At 30.0% G+C, this 23,447-nt stretch overlaps 1 long non-coding RNA gene across 3 annotated transcripts; it reads right to left on the bottom strand.

The window, feature by feature from the left end:
* Window positions 1–10,940: 10,940 nt before the first annotated feature.
* On the bottom strand, window positions 10,941–18,243 carry LOC126928101 (uncharacterized). 3 transcript variants are annotated; one of them, XR_007716298.1, is made up of 2 exons: window positions 17,781–18,243; window positions 10,941–11,168 (listed from the first exon to the last, which is right to left on the bottom strand). It is a non-coding gene; the product is annotated as an uncharacterized LOC126928101 (long non-coding RNA). The 3 variants fall into 3 exon arrangements; XR_007716299.1 differs by lacking the exon at window positions 17,781–18,243 and adding an exon at window positions 11,248–11,710; XR_007716297.1 differs by lacking the exon at window positions 10,941–11,168 and adding an exon at window positions 17,546–17,701.
* Between the last annotated feature and the right edge of the window lie 5,204 nt (window positions 18,244–23,447).

A 23,447-nucleotide genomic window follows, 5' to 3' on the forward strand; every position in this document is an offset into this window, starting at 1 on the left:
TTATGCGTCATATAGTGATGCAATATGTCGCTATAAGTGATATAGTGATGCAATATAACGTTATATCTTATAACGTAATAATATATAACGTTATACGTCATATGGTGATGCAGTACAACGTTATAGGTTATAACGTAATAGTATATGACGTTATACGTCATATAGCGGTGCAATATAACGTTATAAGTGATATAGTGTTGCAATATAACGTTATAACTGATATAGTGGTACAATATAACGTTATAAGTGATATAGTGATGCAATATAACGTTATAAGTGATATAGTAATGCAATATAACGTTATGCGTTATAACGTACTAGTATATAACGTTACGCTTCATATAGTGAAGCAATATAACGTTATAAGTGATATAGTGATGCAATATAACATTATACCTTATAACGTAATAGTATATAACGTTATACGTCATATAATGATGCAATGTAACGTTATAAGTGATATAGTGATGCAATATAACGTTATGCGTTATAACGTAATAGTATATAAGGTTGTACCTCATGTAGTGATGCAATATATCGTTATACCTTATAACGTAATAGTATATAACGTTATACGTCATATAGTGATGCAGTATAACGTTATAGGTTATAACGTAATAGTATATGACGTTATACGTCATATAGTGGTGCAATATATCGTTATAAGTGATATAGTGATGCAATATAACGTTATGCGTTATAACGTAATAGTATATAACGTTATACGTCACATAGTGATGCAATATATCGTTATACGTTACAACGTAATACTCCATAACGTTATACGCCATATAGAAATGCAATATAATGTTATACGTTAAAACGTAATACTCCATAACGTTATACGTCATATAGTGATGCTATATAACGTTTTGCGTTATAACGTATTAGTATATAACGTTATGCTTCATATAGTGAAGCAATATAACGTTATAAGTGATATAGTGATGCAATAAAACGTTATACCTTATAACGTAATAGTATATAACGTTATACGTCATATAGTGATGCAGTACAACGTTATAGGTTATAACGTAATAGTATATGACGTTATACGTCACATAGTGATGCAATATATCGTTATACGTTACAACGTAATACTCCATAACGTTATACGCCATATAGAAATGCAATATAATGTTATACGTTAAAACATAATACTCCATAACGTTATATGTCATATAGGGATGCTATATAACGTTATAAGTGATATAGTGATGCAATATAACGTTATACCTTATTACGTATTAGTATATGACGTTATACGTCATATAGCGTTGCAATATAACGTTGTATGAGATATAGTGATGCAATATAACGTTATAACTGATATAGTGGTACAATATAACGTTATAAGTGATATAGTGATGCAATATAACGTTATAAGTGATATTGTGATGCAATATAACGTTATGCGTTATAACGTAATAGTTTAAATCGTTATACGATATAAGGTAATACTCTACAACGCTATACGTTATAACGTAATAGTTCCTAACGTTATACGTCATATAGGGATGCTATATAACGTTATAAGTGATATAGTGATGCAATATAACGTTATACCTTATAACGTAATAGTATATAACGTTATACGTCATATAGTGATGCAGTATAACGTTATAGGTTATAGCGTAAAAGTATATGACGTTATACGTCATATAGTGGTGCAATATATCGTTATACCTTATAATGTAATAGTATTTAAGGTTATACTTCACATAGTGATGCAATATATCGTTATACCTTATAACGTAATAGTATATAACGTTATACGTCATATAGTGATGCAGTATAACGTTATAGGTTATAACGTAATAGTATATGACGTTATACGTCATATAGTGGAGCAATATATCGTTATACCATATAATGTAATAGTATGTAAGGTTATACTTCATATAGTAATGCAATATATCGTTATACCTTATAACGTAATAGTATATAACGTTATACGTCATAGAGTGATGCAATATAACGTTATACGTCAAATAGTGATGCAATATATCGTTATACGTTATAACGCAATAGTATATAACGTTATACGTCATATAGTGATACAGTATAACGTTATAGGTTATAACACAATAGTATATAACGTTATACGTCACATAGTCATGCAATATGTCGTTATACGTTGTAACGTAATGCTCCATAACGTTATGCGTCATATAGTAAAGCAATATACCGTTATACGTTATAACGTAACAGTATATGACGTTATTCGTCATATAGTGATGCAATATGTAGTCATACGTTACAGCGAAATACTCTATAACGTTATAAGTTATAATGTAATAGTATATGACGTTATGCGTCATATAGTGATGCAATATGTCGCTATAAGTGATATAGTGATGCAATATAACGTTATATCTTATAACGTAATAATATATAACGTTATACGTCATATGGTGATGCAGTACAACGTTATAGGTTATAACGTAATAGTATATGACGTTATACGTCATATAGTGGTGCAATATATCGTTATAAGTGATATAGTGATGCAATATAACGTTATGCGTTATAACGTAATAGTATATAACGTTATACGTTACATAGTGATGCAATATATCGTTATACGTTACAACGTAATACTCCATAACGTTATACGCCATATAGAAATGCAATATAATGTTATACGTTAAAACGTAATACTCCATAACGTTATACGTCATATAGTGATGCTATATAACGTTTTGCGTTATAACGTACTAGTATATAACGTTATGCTTCATATAGTGAAGCAATATAACGTTATAAGTGATATAGTGATGCAATAAAACGTTATACCTTATAACGTAATAGTATATAACGTTATACGTCATATAGTGATGCAGTACAACGTTATAGGTTATAACGTAATAGTATATGACGCTATACGTCATATAGTTGTGCAATATAACGTTATAAGTGATATAGTGATGCAATATAACGTTATGCGTTATAACGTAATAGTATATAACGTTATACGTCACATAGTGATGCAATATATCGTTATACGTTACAACGTAATACTCCATAACGTTATACGCCATATAGAAATGCAATATAATGTTATACGTTAAAACATAATACTCCATAACGTTATATGTCATATAGGGATGCTATATAACGTTATAAGTGATATAGTGATGCAATATAACGTTATACCTTATTACGTATTAGTATATGACGTTATACGTCATATAGCGTTGCAATATAACGTTGTATGTGATATAGTGATGCAATATAACGTTATAACTGATATAGTGGTACAATATAACGTTATAAGTGATATAGTGATGCAATATAACGTTATAAGTGATATTGTGATGCAATATAACGTTATGCGTTATAACGTAATAGTTTAAATCGTTATACGATATAAGGTAATACTCTACAACGCTATACGTTATAACGTAATAGTTCCTAACGTTATACGTCATATAGGGATGCTATATAACGTTATAAGTGATATAGTGATGCAATATAACGTTATACCTTATAACGTAATAGTATATAACGTTATACGTCATATAGTGATGCAGTATAACGTTATAGGTTATAGCGTAAAAGTATATGACGTTATACGTCATATAGTGGTGCAATATATCGTTATACCTTATAATGTAATAGTATTTAAGGTTATACTTCACATAGTGATGCAATATATCGTTATACCTTATAACGTAATAGTATATAACGTTATACGTCATATAGTGATGCAGTATAACGTTATAGGTTATAACGTAATAGTATATGACGTTATACGTCATATAGTGGAGCAATATATCGTTATACCATATAATGTAATAGTATGTAAGGTTATACTTCATATAGTAATGCAATATATCGTTATACCTTATAACGTAATAGTATATAACGTTATACGTCATAGAGTGATGCAATATAACGTTATACGTCAAATAGTGATGCAATATATCGTTATACGTTATAACGCAATAGTATATAACGTTATACGTCATATAGTGATACAGTATAACGTTATAGGTTATAACACAATAGTATATAACGTTATACGTCACATAGTCATGCAATATGTCGTTATACGTTGTAACGTAATGCTCCATAACGTTATGCGTCATATAGTAAAGCAATATACCGTTATACGTTATAACGTAACAGTATATGACGTTATTCGTCATATAGTGATGCAATATGTAGTCATACGTTACAGCGAAATACTCTATAACGTTATAAGTTATAATGTAATAGTATATGACGTTATGCGTCATACAGAGACGCAATATAACGTTATAAGTGATATAGTGATGCAATATAACGTTATGCGTTATAACGTACTAGTATATAACGTTATACTTCATATAGTGATGCAATGTAACGCTATAAGTGATATAGTGATGCAATATAACTTTATATCTTATAACGTAATAGTATATAGCGTTATACGTCATATACTTATGCAGTACAACGTTATAGGTTATAACGTAATAGTATATGACGTTATACGTTATACAGCGGTGCAATATAACGTTATAAGTGATATAGTGATGCAATATAACGTTATAAGTGATATAGTGGTACAATATAACGTTATAAGCGATATAGTGATGCAATATAACGTTATAAGAGATATAGTGATGCAATATAAGGTTATGCGTTATAACGTAATAGTTTAAATCGTTATACGATATAAGGTAATACTCTACAACGCTATACGTTGTAACGTAATAGTTCATAACGTTATACGTCATATAGGGATGCTATATAACGTTATAAGTGATATAGTGATGCAATATAACGTATTACCTTATAACGCAATAGTATATAACGTTATACGTCATATAGTGATGCGGTACAACGTTATAGGTTATAACGTAATATTATATGACGTTATACGACATATAGTGGTGCAATATATTGTTATAACTTATAACGTAATAGTATATAAGGTTATACTTCATATAGTGATGCAGTATATCGTTATACCTTATAACGTAATAGTATATAAGATTATACTTCATATAGTGATGCATTATATTGTTATACCTTATATCGTAATAGTATATATCGTTATACGTCATATAGAGACGCAGTATAACGTTATAGGTTCTAACGTAATAGTATATAACGTTATACGTTAAAACTTAATACTCCATAACGTTATACGTCATATAGTAATGCAATATAACGTTATACGTCACATAGTGATGAAATATATCGTTATCCGTTATAACGTAATAGTATATAACGTTATACGTTAAAACGTAATACTCCATAACGTTATACGTCATATAGAGATGCAATAAAACGTTATGCGTTATAACGGACTAGTATATAACGTTATGCTTCATATAGTGAAGCAATGTAACGATATAAGTGATACAGTGATGCAATATAACGTTATACCTTATAACGTAATAGTATATAACGTTATACGTCATATAGTGATGCAGTACAACGTTATAGGTTATAACGTAATAGTATATGACGCTATACGTCATATAGTGGTGCAATATAACGTTATAAGTGATATAGTGATGCAATATAACGTTATGCGTTATAACGTAATAGTATATAACGTTATACGTTAAAACGTAATATTCCATAACGTTATACGTCACATAGTGATGAAATATATCGTTATACCTTATAACATAATAGTATATATCGTTATACGTCATATAGTGACGCAGCATGACGTTATAGGTTCTAACGTAATAGTATATGACGTTATACGTCATATAGTGGTGCAATATATCGTTATAAGTGATATAGTGATGCAATATGACGTTATGCCTTATAACGTAATAGTTTATAACGTTATACGTCATATAGTGACGCAGTATAACGTTATTGGTTGTAACGTAATAGTATATGACGTTATACGTCATAAATTGGTGCAATATATCGTTATACCTTATAACGTAATAGTATATAAGGTTATACTTCACATAGTGATGAAATATATCGTTATCCGTTATAACGTAATAGTATATAACGTTATACGTTAAAACGTAATACTCCATAACGTTATACGTCATATAGTAATGCAATATAACGTTATACGTCATATAGTGATGCAATATATCGTTATACGTTACAACGTAATACTCCATAACGTTATACGCCATATAGTAATGCAATATAACGTTATACGTTAAAACATAATACTCCATATCGTTATAGTTGATATAGTGATGCAATATTCCGCTATAAGTTATAACGTAATAGTATAAAGGTTATACATCATATAGTGATGCAATATAACGTTATAAGTGATATAGTGATGCAATATAACGTTATAAGTGGTTTAGTTATGCAATATAACGTTATAAGTGATATAGTGATGCAATATAACGTAATGCGTTATAACGTAATAGTATAAATCGTTATACGATATAAGGTAATACCCTATAACGATATAGGTTATAACGTAATACTCCATAACGTTATACGTCATATAGTAATGCAATATAACGTTATAAGTGATACAGTGACGCAATATAACGTTATGCGTTATAACGTAATAGTATATAACGTTATACGTCACATAGTGATGCAATATATCGTTATACGTTAAAACGTAATACTCCATAACGTTATACGTCATGTAGTGATGCAAAATAACGCTATACGTTATAACGTAACAGTTCATAACGTTATACGCCATATAGGGATGCTATATACCGTTATAAGTGATATAGTGATGCAATATAACGTTATACCTTATAATGTAATAGTATATAAGGTTATACGTCACATAGTGATGAAATATATCGTTATCCGTTATAACGTAATAGTATATAAAGTTATACGTTAAAACGTAATACTCCATAACGATATACGTCATATAGTGATGCAAAATAACGCTATACCATATAACGTAACAGTTCATAACGTTATACGTCATATAGGGATGCTATATAACGTTATAAGTGATATAGTGATGCAATATAACGTTATATCTTATAACGTAATAGTATATAACGTTATACGTCATATAGTGATGCAATATACCGTTATACGTTATAACGTAATAGTATATAACGTTATACGTCATATAGTGATGCAATATAACGTTATACGTTATAACGTAAGAGTATATGACGTTATTCGTCATATACTGATGCAAAATATCGTTATACCTTATAACGTAATAGTATATAAGGTTATACTTCATATAGTCATGCAATATATCGTTATGCGTTATAACGTAATAGAATATAAGGTTATACTTCATATAGTGATGCAATATATCGTTATACCTTATAACGTAATAGTATATAACGTTGTACGTCAAATAGTGACGCAGTATAACGTTATAGGTTGTAACGTAATAATCCAGAACGATATACGTCATATAGTGATGCAATATAACGCTATACGTTATAGCGTAATAGTTCATAACGTTATACGTCATATAGGGATGCTATATAACGTTATAAGTGATATAGTGATACAATATAGCGTTATGTGTTATAACGTCATAGCATAAATCGTTATACGATATAAGGAAATACTCTATAACGCTATACGTTATAACGTAATAGTTCATAACGTTATACGTCATATAGGGATGCCATAAAACGTTATAAGTGATATAGTGATGCAATATAACGTTATATCTTATAACGTAATTGTATATGACGTTATACGTCATATAGTGAAGCAATATATCGTTATACGTTATAACGTAATAGTATATAACGTTATACGTCATATAGTGATACAATATAACGTTATACGTTATAGCGTAAGAGTATATCACGTTATTCGTCATATACTGATGCAAAATATCGTTATACCTTATAACAGTATACCTTATAATAGTATATAAGGTTATACTTCATATAGTCATGCAATATATCGTTATACGCTATAACGTAATAGTATATAACGTTATACGTCATATAGTGATACAATCTAACGTTATGTGTTATAATGTAATAGTATATGACGTTATGATTCATATAGTGATGCAATATAACGTTATAAGTGATATAGTGATGCAATATAATGTTATGGCTTATAACGTAATAGTATATAACGTTATACGTCATATAGTGATGCAGTACATCGTTATAGGTTATAACGTAATAGTATATGACGTTATACGCCATATAGTGGTGCAATATAACGTTATAAGTGATATAGTGATGCAATATAACGTTATACCTTATAACGTAATAGCATATAACGTTATATGTCACATAGTGATGCAATATATCGTTATACGTTGTAACGTAATACTCCATAACGTTATACGTCATATAGTCATGCAATATAACGTTATACGTTATAACAGTATATGACGTTATACGTCATATAGTGATGCAGTATAACGTTATAGGTAATAACGTAATAGTATATAACGTTATCCGACACATAGTGTCACATATTTATGATATAGTGATGAAATATATCGCTATACGTTATAACGTAATAGTATATACGTTATACGTCATATAGTGATGCAGTATAACGTTATAGGTTATAACGCAATAGTATATAACGTTATACGTCACATAGTCATGCAATATGTCGTTATACGTTGTAACGTAATAGTATATAACGTTATACGTCATATAGTGATGCAATATAACGTTATGCATTATAACGTAATAGTATATAACGTTATACGTCAAATAGTGATGCAATATATCGTTATACGTTATAACGTAATAGTATATAACGTTATACGTCATATAGTGATGCAATATACCGTTATACGTTATATAGGGGTGCAATATATCGTCATACCTTATAACGTAATAGTATATAACGTTGTACGTCATATAGTGACGCAGTATAACGTTATGGGTTGTAATGTAATAATCCAGAACGATATACGTCATATAGTAATGCAATATAACGATATACGTTATAACGTAACAGTATATGACGTTATTCGTCATATAGTGATGCAGTATAACGTTATAGGTAATAACGTAATAGTATGTAACGTTATACGTCACATAGTGATGAAATATATCGTTATCCGTTATAACGTAATAGTATATAACGTTATACGTCATATAGTGATGCAATATAACGTTATGCATTATAACGTAATAGTATATAACGTTATACGTCAAATAGTGATGCAATATATCGTTATACGTTATAACGTAATAGTATATAACGTTATACGTCATATAGTGATGCAATATGTAGTCATACGTTATAGCGTAATACTCTATAACGTTATAAGTTATAATGTAAAAGTATATAACGTTATACTTCATATAGTGATGCTTCATATCGTTATAAGTGATATAGTGATGCAATATAACGTTATACCTTATAATGTAATAGTATATAAGGTTATACGTCATATAGTGATGCAGTACAACGTTATAGGTTATAACGTAATAGTATATAACGTTATGCGTCATATAGTGATGCAGTACATCGATATAGGATATACCGTAATAGTATATGACGTTATACGTCATATAGGGGTGCAATATATCTTTATACCTTATAATGTAATAGTATATAAGGTTATACTTCATATAGTGATGCAATATATCGTTATACCTTATAACGTAATAGTATATAAGGTTATACTTCATATAGTGATGCAATATATCGTTATACCTTATAACGTAATAGTATATAACGTTGTACGTCATATAGTGACGCAGTATAACGTTATAGGTTGTAACATAATAATCCAGAAAGATATACGTCATATAGTAATGCAATATAACGTTATACGTTATAACAGTATATGTCGTTATACGTCATATAGTGACGCAGTATAACGTTATAGGTAATAACGTAATAGTATATAACGTTATACGTCACATAGTGATGAAATATATCGTTATGCGTTATAACGTAATAGTATATAACGTTATACGTCATATAGTGATGCAGTATAACGTTATAGGTTATAACGTAATAGTATATGACGTTATACGTCATATAGTGGTGCAATATATCGTTATACCTTATAATGTAATAGTATATAAGGTTATGCTTCATATAGTGATGCAATATATCGTTATACCTTATAACGTAATAGTATATAACGTTATACGTCATATAGTGATGCAGTATAACGTTATAGGTTATAACGTAATAGTATATAACGTTATACTTCACATAGTAATGCAATATGTCGTTATACGTTGTAATGTAGTGCTCCATAAAGTTGTGCGTTGTCACGTCCCGCGTTCCGCACGTGACGCCACGAACCAATTACTTATGAATAATTAAACACGACCAGTAATAATAAATTAACTAATAACTAACCAATCAAAATAAAAAGAATTATACGACAGACAATCAAAATGAAATAAATGAATCAATAAGAAGAAACACTACAACCAATCAGCAATGACATATAAAATACAAATAAAATGAAATAATTAAATGAACCAATAAATAAAACAAGCCGCGATTCAAATGTATGAGATTTCTCTGCGAAAACACATGTATATACACACACGTGTATGCATATCTGTGTGTGTGACCTACTTCGTGAATCTGAATAATTGGTAATCTAATAAAATATAAAAGAAATAAAATATACTACACTACATCAGCATTCTAATAAAAGTGAAAATTGTATACAAGATTACTCTGCGACACACACATATATAGATATACACATGCGTACGCGTATCTTTGGGAAAAATTCATAATATATATATATATATATATTTATATGTATGTATACGTTATTGAACCATTAAAACGCAAAGAAATAAATATATAGAATTACATTTCTACGAACCTAGAGAATTATAAACGATATCCACATTATGGAATATTCAACCAATTAACGATCTGAGAAACAATGAGAATAACAATACACGCACATATACATATGCATATGTATATTTTACATAATGGAAAATTATATTGTGAAATGTATATATATATATATACACGTATTATTATATCGAACAACTACTCATCTAATATACAAAACCACCTTGTAAAAATTACATTACTGAACATTCAACAAAACCAACTGAAGATTTAATATAATAATATATAATAATATAATAATATATATATATATATATAGATATGTGAAATAGCGTTGTATATAACCAGAAACAATACAAATGTCACACGACTTCTTCAACAACTTCGACTCTTCGTTCCTGCCGACAACACCTCACACGATGACTGCGTCTTCTAGGGCCACTTACGGATTCTTTACAATTCTTCTTCTTCTTGCACTGAAATATCATATGCAGTGAATAAAATACGAAAGAAGCAGGATGAACTAAATAAAAGAAATCATAACAAGATACACACCGAGACAGTCCGCATGGGAACCTCTGACAAAGATACCTCCGTATCTATCATTAAACGCATAATAATCAAGATGCACAAACCTCATTTGGAAGTCGACACCACTCACAGCGTGCCAATGCAAGGGAGGAAAACGAATGAAATTGTATTTCGAGAAGACGTTTCACCACTTTCCATAGATCAGAAACTGGAGTTACACAACTAATAACCTAATAACAAGAAAGTAATATAAAATATACACGATTTAATATATAGCAAATATGGACATATAAATCTACAAGGAGCAAAATATATCTCATATTGTCAAATAAAACCAAATTGTCAAAAGATCATCAGGACACGACGCCAACGAAGGTGCCACTGTGCCTATTTGGATGGAAAACCGCCACTTCAGCATCATCCCTCGCACATATTCACACACGCACGTCGATCACGTCATCTCCTACCATTCGCATATCTTCTTCCTCTTGCGCTAAAACGAATTCACAAGTTTAAGGAAACAAACAACATGCGAAACGAGACAGAATACTAAAAACACACTCACACGGTTCGCACAGGCGCGGACGCTTTTGTGTCCATGACTCAACATAACCTGTAATCATCAAACTCCACGTTCTCTCATGAAAACTCTAAAAACCTGCAACATTGCGATTCCCACCGGAACGAACTGTCACGTGACCGTCATCCCATTGGGGATGTCATTATAAAAAGCGTAGCGACACAATTCAAATCGGAGTAATCGTTACCAGTTGAATAAAAGAGTAAGAGAGTAATTGTTAGCGGTTCGGGAGAATTAAGCGAAAAATAAAGAACAGTCAGATTAATTGTTAGCGTTAGCGTTAGCGATTAATTGTTAGTGGTTCAGTTAGAACAATCAGAGTAATTGTGAAAAGAGAGTAACTGCCATTAGTTGGTTCAGTTAGAATATAGTCAGAGAAATTGTTAGCGTCCGGGAGAATTTAACGAAATTAAAAAAGAGTAATTCAGTTAGAAGAAAGAAATAGGATAGGGCAATTGTGATTAGTTGGTTCAGGAGAATTTAGCGAAAATAAGGAGAGTAATTGTTAGTCGTGCAATTGAATTTGAGTGAGTCTGATATCAGTTCGTTCAGTTGATTTAATTAGAATTTAAGTTAGGATTAGAGAATAATTGTTCGTTCCAGTTCGAGTTTAAGAATTACGAGATATAAATGTTATTAGTCAGTTCGAATTATTAAATAATTGTTATTAGTCAGTTAGAATTAAAACAATAGTTGGCTCAAGTTTTTGTGTTAGAGTTTCGAATTGTTAAACACGTCCGGGCACACTGTTGTTTACACTGTTCAAATTAAATAAAGATTAAAACGAAAAATTATAGAAGTGTCGATCTTTGTAAAACCGGAATCACCCCAGCGGCCTGCCGTTCATCAGCGGAGGCCAACGTCAGGTGAGTCAACTTTAATTATTATTAATAATTAATAATAAACATAATAAATAATATCAATGATTAGTATAATTCGTCATTAATTCCGCCAGTAATAATTATTTATAATATAATTGTTTATTCCAAACAATCCTCTCCCGTGCTAGTATTCCTGCACATAGCAGGTTAGCGGAAACGTGGAGATTGTTGACCAGTGGCCTAAACTCCGATCAACGCTACACAATCTAACAAGAAATATCTAATTGAAACAGTCCTTAGACTGTTTCTGGTGGCAGCGACTACTACATTGTTTAAAATTTCAAAATTTGGATAGCGCAACGTAACAGCGTCATATAGTAATGCAATATAACGTTATACGGTATAACGTAACAGTATATGACGTTATTCGTCATGTAGTGATGCGATATGTAGTTATACGTTATAGCGTAATTCTCTATAACGTTATACGTTACAATGTAATAGTATATGACGTTATGCGTCATATAGTGATACAATATAACGTTATAAGTGATATAGTGTTGCAATATAACGTTATACCTTATAACGTAATAGTATATAACGTTATACGTCATATAGTGATGCAGCACGACGTTATAGGTTATAACGTAATAGTATATGACGTTATACGTCATATAGTGGTGCAATATAACGTTATAAGTGATATAGTGATGCAATATAACGTTATGCGTTATAACGTAATAATATAAATAGTTATACGATATAAGGTAATACTCTACAACGCTATACGTTATAACGTAATATTTCATAACGTTATACGTCATATAGGGATGCTATATAACGATATAAGTGATATAGTGATGCAATATAACGCTATACCTTATAACGTAATAGTATATAACGCTATACGTCATATAGTGACGCAGTATAACGTCACAGGTTGTAACGTAATACTCCATAACGTTATACGTCATATAGTAATGCAATATAACGTTATACGTTATAACAGTATATGACGTTATACGTCATATAGTGATACAGTATAACGTTATAGGTAATAACGTAACAGTATATACCGTTATACGTCACATAGTGATGAAATATATCGTTATCCGTTGTAACGTAATACTCCATAACGTTATACGTCATATAGTGATGCAATATAACGTTATAAGTTATAACGTAATAGTATGTAACGTTATACGTCATATAGTGATGCAGTACAACGTTATAGGTTATAACGTAATAGTATATGACGTTATACGTCAATTAGTGATGCAGTATAACGTTACAGGTAATAACGTAATAGTATATAACATTATACGTCATATAGTGATACAATATAACGTTATAAGTGATACAGTGATGCAATATAACGTTATTCGTTATAAGGTAATAGTATATAAGGTTATACTTCATATAGCGATGCAATATATCGTTATACGTTATAACGTAATAGTATATAACGTTATACGTCATATAGTGATGCAGTATAACGTTATATCTTATAACGTAATTGTATATGACGTTATACGTCATATAGTGAAGCAATATATCGTTATACGTTATAACGTAATAGTATATAACGTTATACGTCATATAGTGATACAATATAACGTTATACGTTATAGCGTAAGAGTATATCACGTTATTCGTCATATACTGATGCAAAATATCGTTATACCTTATAACAGTATACCTTATAATAGTATATAAGGTTATACTTCATATAGTCATGCAATATATCGTTATACGCTATAACGTAATAGTATATAACGTTATACGTCATATAGTGATACAATCTAACGTTATGTGTTATAATGTAATAGTATATGACGTTATGATTCATATAGTGATGCAATATAACGTTATAAGTGATATAGTGATGCAATATAATGTTATGGCTTATAACGTAATAGTATATAACGTTATACGTCATATAGTGATGCAGTACATCGTTATAGGTTATAACGTAATAGTATATGACGTTATACGCCATATAGTGGTGCAATATAACGTTATAAGTGATATAGTGATGCAATATAACGTTATACCTTATAACGTAATAGCATATAACGTTATATGTCACATAGTGATGCAATATATCGTTATACGTTGTAACGTAATACTCCATAACGTTATACGTCATATAGTCATGCAATATAACGTTATACGTTATAACAGTATATGACGTTATACGTCATATAGTGATGCAGTATAACGTTATAGGTAATAACGTAATAGTATATAACGTTATCCGACACATAGTGTCACATATTTATGATATAGTGATGAAATATATCGCTATACGTTATAACGTAATAGTATATACGTTATACGTCATATAGTGATGCAGTATAACGTTATAGGTTATAACGCAATAGTATATAACGTTATACGTCACATAGTCATGCAATATGTCGTTATACGTTGTAACGTAATAGTATATAACGTTATACGTCATATAGTGATGCAATATAACGTTATGCATTATAACGTAATAGTATATAACGTTATACGTCAAATAGTGATGCAATATATCGTTATACGTTATAACGTAATAGTATATAACGTTATACGTCATATAGTGATGCAATATACCGTTATACGTTATATAGGGGTGCAATATATCGTCATACCTTATAACGTAATAGTATATAACGTTGTACGTCATATAGTGACGCAGTATAACGTTATGGGTTGTAATGTAATAATCCAGAACGATATACGTCATATAGTAATGCAATATAACGATATACGTTATAACGTAACAGTATATGACGTTATTCGTCATATAGTGATGCAGTATAACGTTATAGGTAATAACGTAATAGTATGTAACGTTATACGTCACATAGTGATGAAATATATCGTTATCCGTTATAACGTAATAGTATATAACGTTATACGTCATATAGTGATGCAATATAACGTTATGCATTATAACGTAATAGTATATAACGTTATACGTCAAATAGTGATGCAATATATCGTTATACGTTATAACGTAATAGTATATAACGTTATACGTCATATAGTGATGCAATATGTAGTCATACGTTATAGCGTAATACTCTATAACGTTATAAGTTATAATGTAAAAGTATATAACGTTATACTTCATATAGTGATGCTTCATATCGTTATAAGTGATATAGTGATGCAATATAACGTTATACCTTATAATGTAATAGTATATAAGGTTATACGTCATATAGTGATGCAGTACAACGTTATAGGTTATAACGTAATAGTATATAACGTTATGCGTCATATAGTGATGCAGTACATCGATATAGGATATACCGTAATAGTATATGACGTTATACGTCATATAGGGGTGCAATATATCTTTATACCTTATAATGTAATAGTATATAAGGTTATACTTCATATAGTGATGCAATATATCGTTATACCTTATAACGTAATAGTATATAAGGTTATACTTCATATAGTGATGCAATATATCGTTATACCTTATAACGTAATAGTATATAACGTTGTACGTCATATAGTGACGCAGTATAACGTTATAGGTTGTAACATAATAATCCAGAAAGATATACGTCATATAGTAATGCAATATAACGTTATACGTTATAACAGTATATGTCGTTATACGTCATATAGTGACGCAGTATAACGTTATAGGTAATAACGTAATAGTATATAACGTTATACGTCACATAGTGATGAAATATATCGTTATGCGTTATAACGTAATAGTATATAACGTTATACGTCATATAGTGATGCAGTATAACGTTATAGGTTATAACGTAATAGTATATGACGTTATACGTCATATAGTGGTGCAATATATCGTTATACCTTATAATGTAATAGTATATAAGGTTATGCTTCATATAGTGATGCAATATATCGTTATACCTTATAACGTAATAGTATATAACGTTATACGTCATATAGTGATGCAGTATAACGTTATAGGTTATAACGTAATAGTATATAACGTTATACTTCACATAGTAATGCAATATGTCGTTATACGTTGTAATGTAGTGCTCCATAAAGTTGTGCGTTGTCACGTCCCGCGTTCCGCACGTGACGCCACGAACCAATTACTTATGAATAATTAAACACGACCAGTAATAATAAATTAACTAATAACTAACCAATCAAAATAAAAAGAATTATACGACAGACAATCAAAATGAAATAAATGAATCAATAAGAAGAAACACTACAACCAATCAGCAATGACATATAAAATACAAATAAAATGAAATAATTAAATGAACCAATAAATAAAACAAGCCGCGATTCAAATGTATGAGATTTCTCTGCGAAAACACATGTATATACACACACGTGTATGCATATCTGTGTGTGTGACCTACTTCGTGAATCTGAATAATTGGTAATCTAATAAAATATAAAAGAAATAAAATATACTACACTACATCAGCATTCTAATAAAAGTGAAAATTGTATACAAGATTACTCTGCGACACACACATATATAGATATACACATGCGTACGCGTATCTTTGGGAAAAATTCATAATATATATATATATATATATTTATATGTATGTATACGTTATTGAACCATTAAAACGCAAAGAAATAAATATATAGAATTACATTTCTACGAACCTAGAGAATTATAAACGATATCCACATTATGGAATATTCAACCAATTAACGATCTGAGAAACAATGAGAATAACAATACACGCACATATACATATGCATATGTATATTTTACATAATGGAAAATTATATTGTGAAATGTATATATATATATATACACGTATTATTATATCGAACAACTACTCATCTAATATACAAAACCACCTTGTAAAAATTACATTACTGAACATTCAACAAAACCAACTGAAGATTTAATATAATAATATATAATAATATAATAATATATATATATATATATAGATATGTGAAATAGCGTTGTATATAACCAGAAACAATACAAATGTCACACGACTTCTTCAACAACTTCGACTCTTCGTTCCTGCCGACAACACCTCACACGATGACTGCGTCTTCTAGGGCCACTTACGGATTCTTTACAATTCTTCTTCTTCTTGCACTGAAATATCATATGCAGTGAATAAAATACGAAAGAAGCAGGATGAACTAAATAAAAGAAATCATAACAAGATACACACCGAGACAGTCCGCATGGGAACCTCTGACAAAGATACCTCCGTATCTATCATTAAACGCATAATAATCAAGATGCACAAACCTCATTTGGAAGTCGACACCACTCACAGCGTGCCAATGCAAGGGAGGAAAACGAATGAAATTGTATTTCGAGAAGACGTTTCACCACTTTCCATAGATCAGAAACTGGAGTTACACAACTAATAACCTAATAACAAGAAAGTAATATAAAATATACACGATTTAATATATAGCAAATATGGACATATAAATCTACAAGGAGCAAAATATATCTCATATTGTCAAATAAAACCAAATTGTCAAAAGATCATCAGGACACGACGCCAACGAAGGTGCCACTGTGCCTATTTGGATGGAAAACCGCCACTTCAGCATCATCCCTCGCACATATTCACACACGCACGTCGATCACGTCATCTCCTACCATTCGCATATCTTCTTCCTCTTGCGCTAAAACGAATTCACAAGTTTAAGGAAACAAACAACATGCGAAACGAGACAGAATACTAAAAACACACTCACACGGTTCGCACAGGCGCGGACGCTTTTGTGTCCATGACTCAACATAACCTGTAATCATCAAACTCCACGTTCTCTCATGAAAACTCTAAAAACCTGCAACATTGCGATTCCCACCGGAACGAACTGTCACGTGACCGTCATCCCATTGGGGATGTCATTATAAAAAGCGTAGCGACACAATTCAAATCGGAGTAATCGTTACCAGTTGAATAAAAGAGTAAGAGAGTAATTGTTAGCGGTTCGGGAGAATTAAGCGAAAAATAAAGAACAGTCAGATTAATTGTTAGCGTTAGCGTTAGCGATTAATTGTTAGTGGTTCAGTTAGAACAATCAGAGTAATTGTGAAAAGAGAGTAACTGCCATTAGTTGGTTCAGTTAGAATATAGTCAGAGAAATTGTTAGCGTCCGGGAGAATTTAACGAAATTAAAAAAGAGTAATTCAGTTAGAAGAAAGAAATAGGATAGGGCAATTGTGATTAGTTGGTTCAGGAGAATTTAGCGAAAATAAGGAGAGTAATTGTTAGTCGTGCAATTGAATTTGAGTGAGTCTGATATCAGTTCGTTCAGTTGATTTAATTAGAATTTAAGTTAGGATTAGAGAATAATTGTTCGTTCCAGTTCGAGTTTAAGAATTACGAGATATAAATGTTATTAGTCAGTTCGAATTATTAAATAATTGTTATTAGTCAGTTAGAATTAAAACAATAGTTGGCTCAAGTTTTTGTGTTAGAGTTTCGAATTGTTAAACACGTCCGGGCACACTGTTGTTTACACTGTTCAAATTAAATAAAGATTAAAACGAAAAATTATAGAAGTGTCGATCTTTGTAAAACCGGAATCACCCCAGCGGCCTGCCGTTCATCAGCGGAGGCCAACGTCAGGTGAGTCAACTTTAATTATTATTAATAATTAATAATAAACATAATAAATAATATCAATGATTAGTATAATTCGTCATTAATTCCGCCAGTAATAATTATTTATAATATAATTGTTTATTCCAAACAATCCTCTCCCGTGCTAGTATTCCTGCACATAGCAGGTTAGCGGAAACGTGGAGATTGTTGACCAGTGGCCTAAACTCCGATCAACGCTACACAATCTAACAAGAAATATCTAATTGAAACAGTCCTTAGACTGTTTCTGGTGGCAGCGACTACTACATTGTTTAAAATTTCAAAATTTGGATAGCGCAACGTAACAGCGTCATATAGTAATGCAATATAACGTTATACGGTATAACGTAACAGTATATGACGTTATTCGTCATGTAGTGATGCGATATGTAGTTATACGTTATAGCGTAATTCTCTATAACGTTATACGTTACAATGTAATAGTATATGACGTTATGCGTCATATAGTGATACAATATAACGTTATAAGTGATATAGTGTTGCAATATAACGTTATACCTTATAACGTAATAGTATATAACGTTATACGTCATATAGTGATGCAGCACGACGTTATAGGTTATAACGTAATAGTATATGACGTTATACGTCATATAGTGGTGCAATATAACGTTATAAGTGATATAGTGATGCAATATAACGTTATGCGTTATAACGTAATAATATAAATAGTTATACGATATAAGGTAATACTCTACAACGCTATACGTTATAACGTAATATTTCATAACGTTATACGTCATATAGGGATGCTATATAACGATATAAGTGATATAGTGATGCAATATAACGCTATACCTTATAACGTAATAGTATATAACGCTATACGTCATATAGTGACGCAGTATAACGTCACAGGTTGTAACGTAATACTCCATAACGTTATACGTCATATAGTAATGCAATATAACGTTATACGTTATAACAGTATATGACGTTATACGTCATATAGTGATACAGTATAACGTTATAGGTAATAACGTAACAGTATATACCGTTATACGTCACATAGTGATGAAATATATCGTTATCCGTTGTAACGTAATACTCCATAACGTTATACGTCATATAGTGATGCAATATAACGTTATAAGTTATAACGTAATAGTATGTAACGTTATACGTCATATAGTGATGCAGTACAACGTTATAGGTTATAACGTAATAGTATATGACGTTATACGTCAATTAGTGATGCAGTATAACGTTACAGGTAATAACGTAATAGTATATAACATTATACGTCATATAGTGATACAATATAACGTTATAAGTGATACAGTGATGCAATATAACGTTATTCGTTATAAGGTAATAGTATATAAGGTTATACTTCATATAGCGATGCAATATATCGTTATACGTTATAACGTAATAGTATATAACGTTATACGTCATATAGTGATGCAGTATAACGTTATAGGTTATAACGTAATAGTATATGACGTTATACGTCATATAGTGGTGCAATATATCGTTATACCTTATAATGTAATAGTATATAAGGTTATGCTTCATATAGTGATGCAATATATCGTTATACCTTATAACGTAATAGTATATAACGTTATACGTCATATAGTGATGCAGTATAACGTTATAGGTTATAACGTAATAGTATATGGCGTTATACGTCATATAGTGGAGCAATATACCGTTATAGCATATAATGTAATAGTATATAAGGTTATACTTCATATAGTAATGCAATATATCGTTATCCCTTATAACGTAATAGTATATAACGTTATACGTCATAAAGTGGTGCAATATATCGTTATACCTTATAATGTAATAGTATATAAGGTTATACTTCATATAGTGATGCAATATAACGTTATAACGTATATACCTTATAACGTAATAGTATATAAGGTTATACATCATATAGTGATGCAATATAACGTTATAAGTGATATAGTGATGCAATATAGCGTTATGCGTTATAACATAATAGTATAAATCGTTATAAGTTATAAGGTAATACTCCATAACGTTATACGTTATAATGTAATAGTATATGACGTTATACGTTATATAGTGATGCAGTACAACGTTATAGGTTATAACGTAATAGCATATGAAGTTATACGTCATATAGTGGTGTAATATATCGTTATACCTTATAATGTAATAGTATATAAGGTTATACTTCATATAGTGAAGCAATATAACGTTATACCTTATAACGTAATAGTATATGAGGTTATACTTCATATAGCGATGCAATATATCGTTATACGTTATAACGTAATAGTATATAACGTTATACGTCATATAGTGATGCAGTATAACGTTATAGGTTATAACGTAATAGTATATGACGTTATACGTCATATAGTGGTGCAATATAACGTTATACCTTATAATGTAATAGTATATAAGGTTATGCTTCATATAGTGATGCAATATATCGTTATACCTTATAACGTAAGAGTATATAACGTTATACGTCATATAGTGATGCAGTATAACGTTATAGGTTATAACGTAATAGTATATGACGTTATACGTCATATAGTGGAGCAATATATCGTTATAGCATATAATGTAATAGTATATAAGGTTATACTTCATATAGTAATGCAATATATCGTTATCCCTTATAACGTAATAGTATATAAGGTTATACTTCATATAGTGATGCAATATATTGTTATACCTTATAACGTAATAGTATATAACGTTATACGCCATATAGTGATGCAGTACAACGTTATAGGTTATAACGTAATAGTATGGGACGCTATACGACATATAGTGGAGCAATATATCGTTATACCTTATAATGTAATAGTATATAATGTTATACTTCATATAGTCAAGCAATATATCGTTATACCTTATAACGTAGTAGTATATAAGGTTATACTTCATATAGTAATGCAATATATCGTTATACCTTATAACGTAATAGTATATAACGTTATACGTCATACAGTGACGCAGTATAACGTTATAGGTTCTAACGTAGTAGTATATAACGTTATACGTCACATAGTGATAAATATATCATTATCTGTTATACCGTAATAGTATATAACGTTATACGTTGAAACGTAATACTCCATAACGTTATACGTCATATAGTGATGCAATATAACGTTATACCTTATAACGTAATTGTATATAACGTTATACGTCATAGAGTGATGAAATATAACGTTATTCCTTATAACGTAATAGTATATAACGTTATACGTCACATAATGATGCAATATAACGTTATAAGTTATAACGTAATAGTATGTAACGTTATACGTCATATAGTGATGCAGTACAACGTTATAGGTTATAACGTAATAGTATATGACGTTATACGTCAATTAGTGATGCAGTATAACGTTACAGGTAATAACGTAATAGTATATAACATTATACGTCATAAAGTGATACAACATAACGTTATAAGTGATACAGTGATGCAATATAACGTTATTCGTTATAAGGTAATAGTATATAAGGTTATACTTCATATAGCGATGCAATATATCGTTATACGTTATAACGTAATAGTATATAACGTTATACGTCATATAGTGATGCAGTATAACGTTATAGGTTATAACGTAATAGTATATGACGTTATACGTCATATAGTGGTGCAATATATCGTTATACCTTATAATGTAATAGTATATAAGGTTATGCTTCATATAGTGATGCAATATATCGTTATACCTTATAACGTAATAGTATATAACGTTATACGTCATATAGTGATGCAGTATAACGTTATAGGTTATAACGTAATAGTATATGACGTTATACGTCATATAGTGGAGCAATATATCGTTATAGCATATAATGTAATAGTATATAAGGTTATACTTCATATAGTAATGCAATATATCGTTATCCCTTATAACGTAATAGTATATAACGTTATACGTCATAAAGTGGTGCAATATATCGTTATACCTTATAATGTAATAGTATATAAGGTTATACTTCATATAGTGATGCAATATAACGTTATAACGTATATACCTTATAACGTAATAGTATATAAGGTTATACATCATATAGTGATGCAATATAACGTTATAAGTGATATAGTGATGCAATATAGCGTTATGCGTTATAACATAATAGTATAAAGCGTTATAAGTTATAAGGTAATACTCCATAACGTTATACGTTATAATGTAATAGTATATGACGTTATACGTTATATAGTGATGCAGTACAACGTTATAGGTTATAACG

Source organism: Bombus affinis, unplaced genomic scaffold (genome assembly GCF_024516045.1).
Source record: "Bombus affinis isolate iyBomAffi1 unplaced genomic scaffold, iyBomAffi1.2 ctg00000557.1, whole genome shotgun sequence".
NCBI lineage: Eukaryota > Metazoa > Arthropoda > Insecta > Hymenoptera > Apidae > Bombus > Bombus affinis.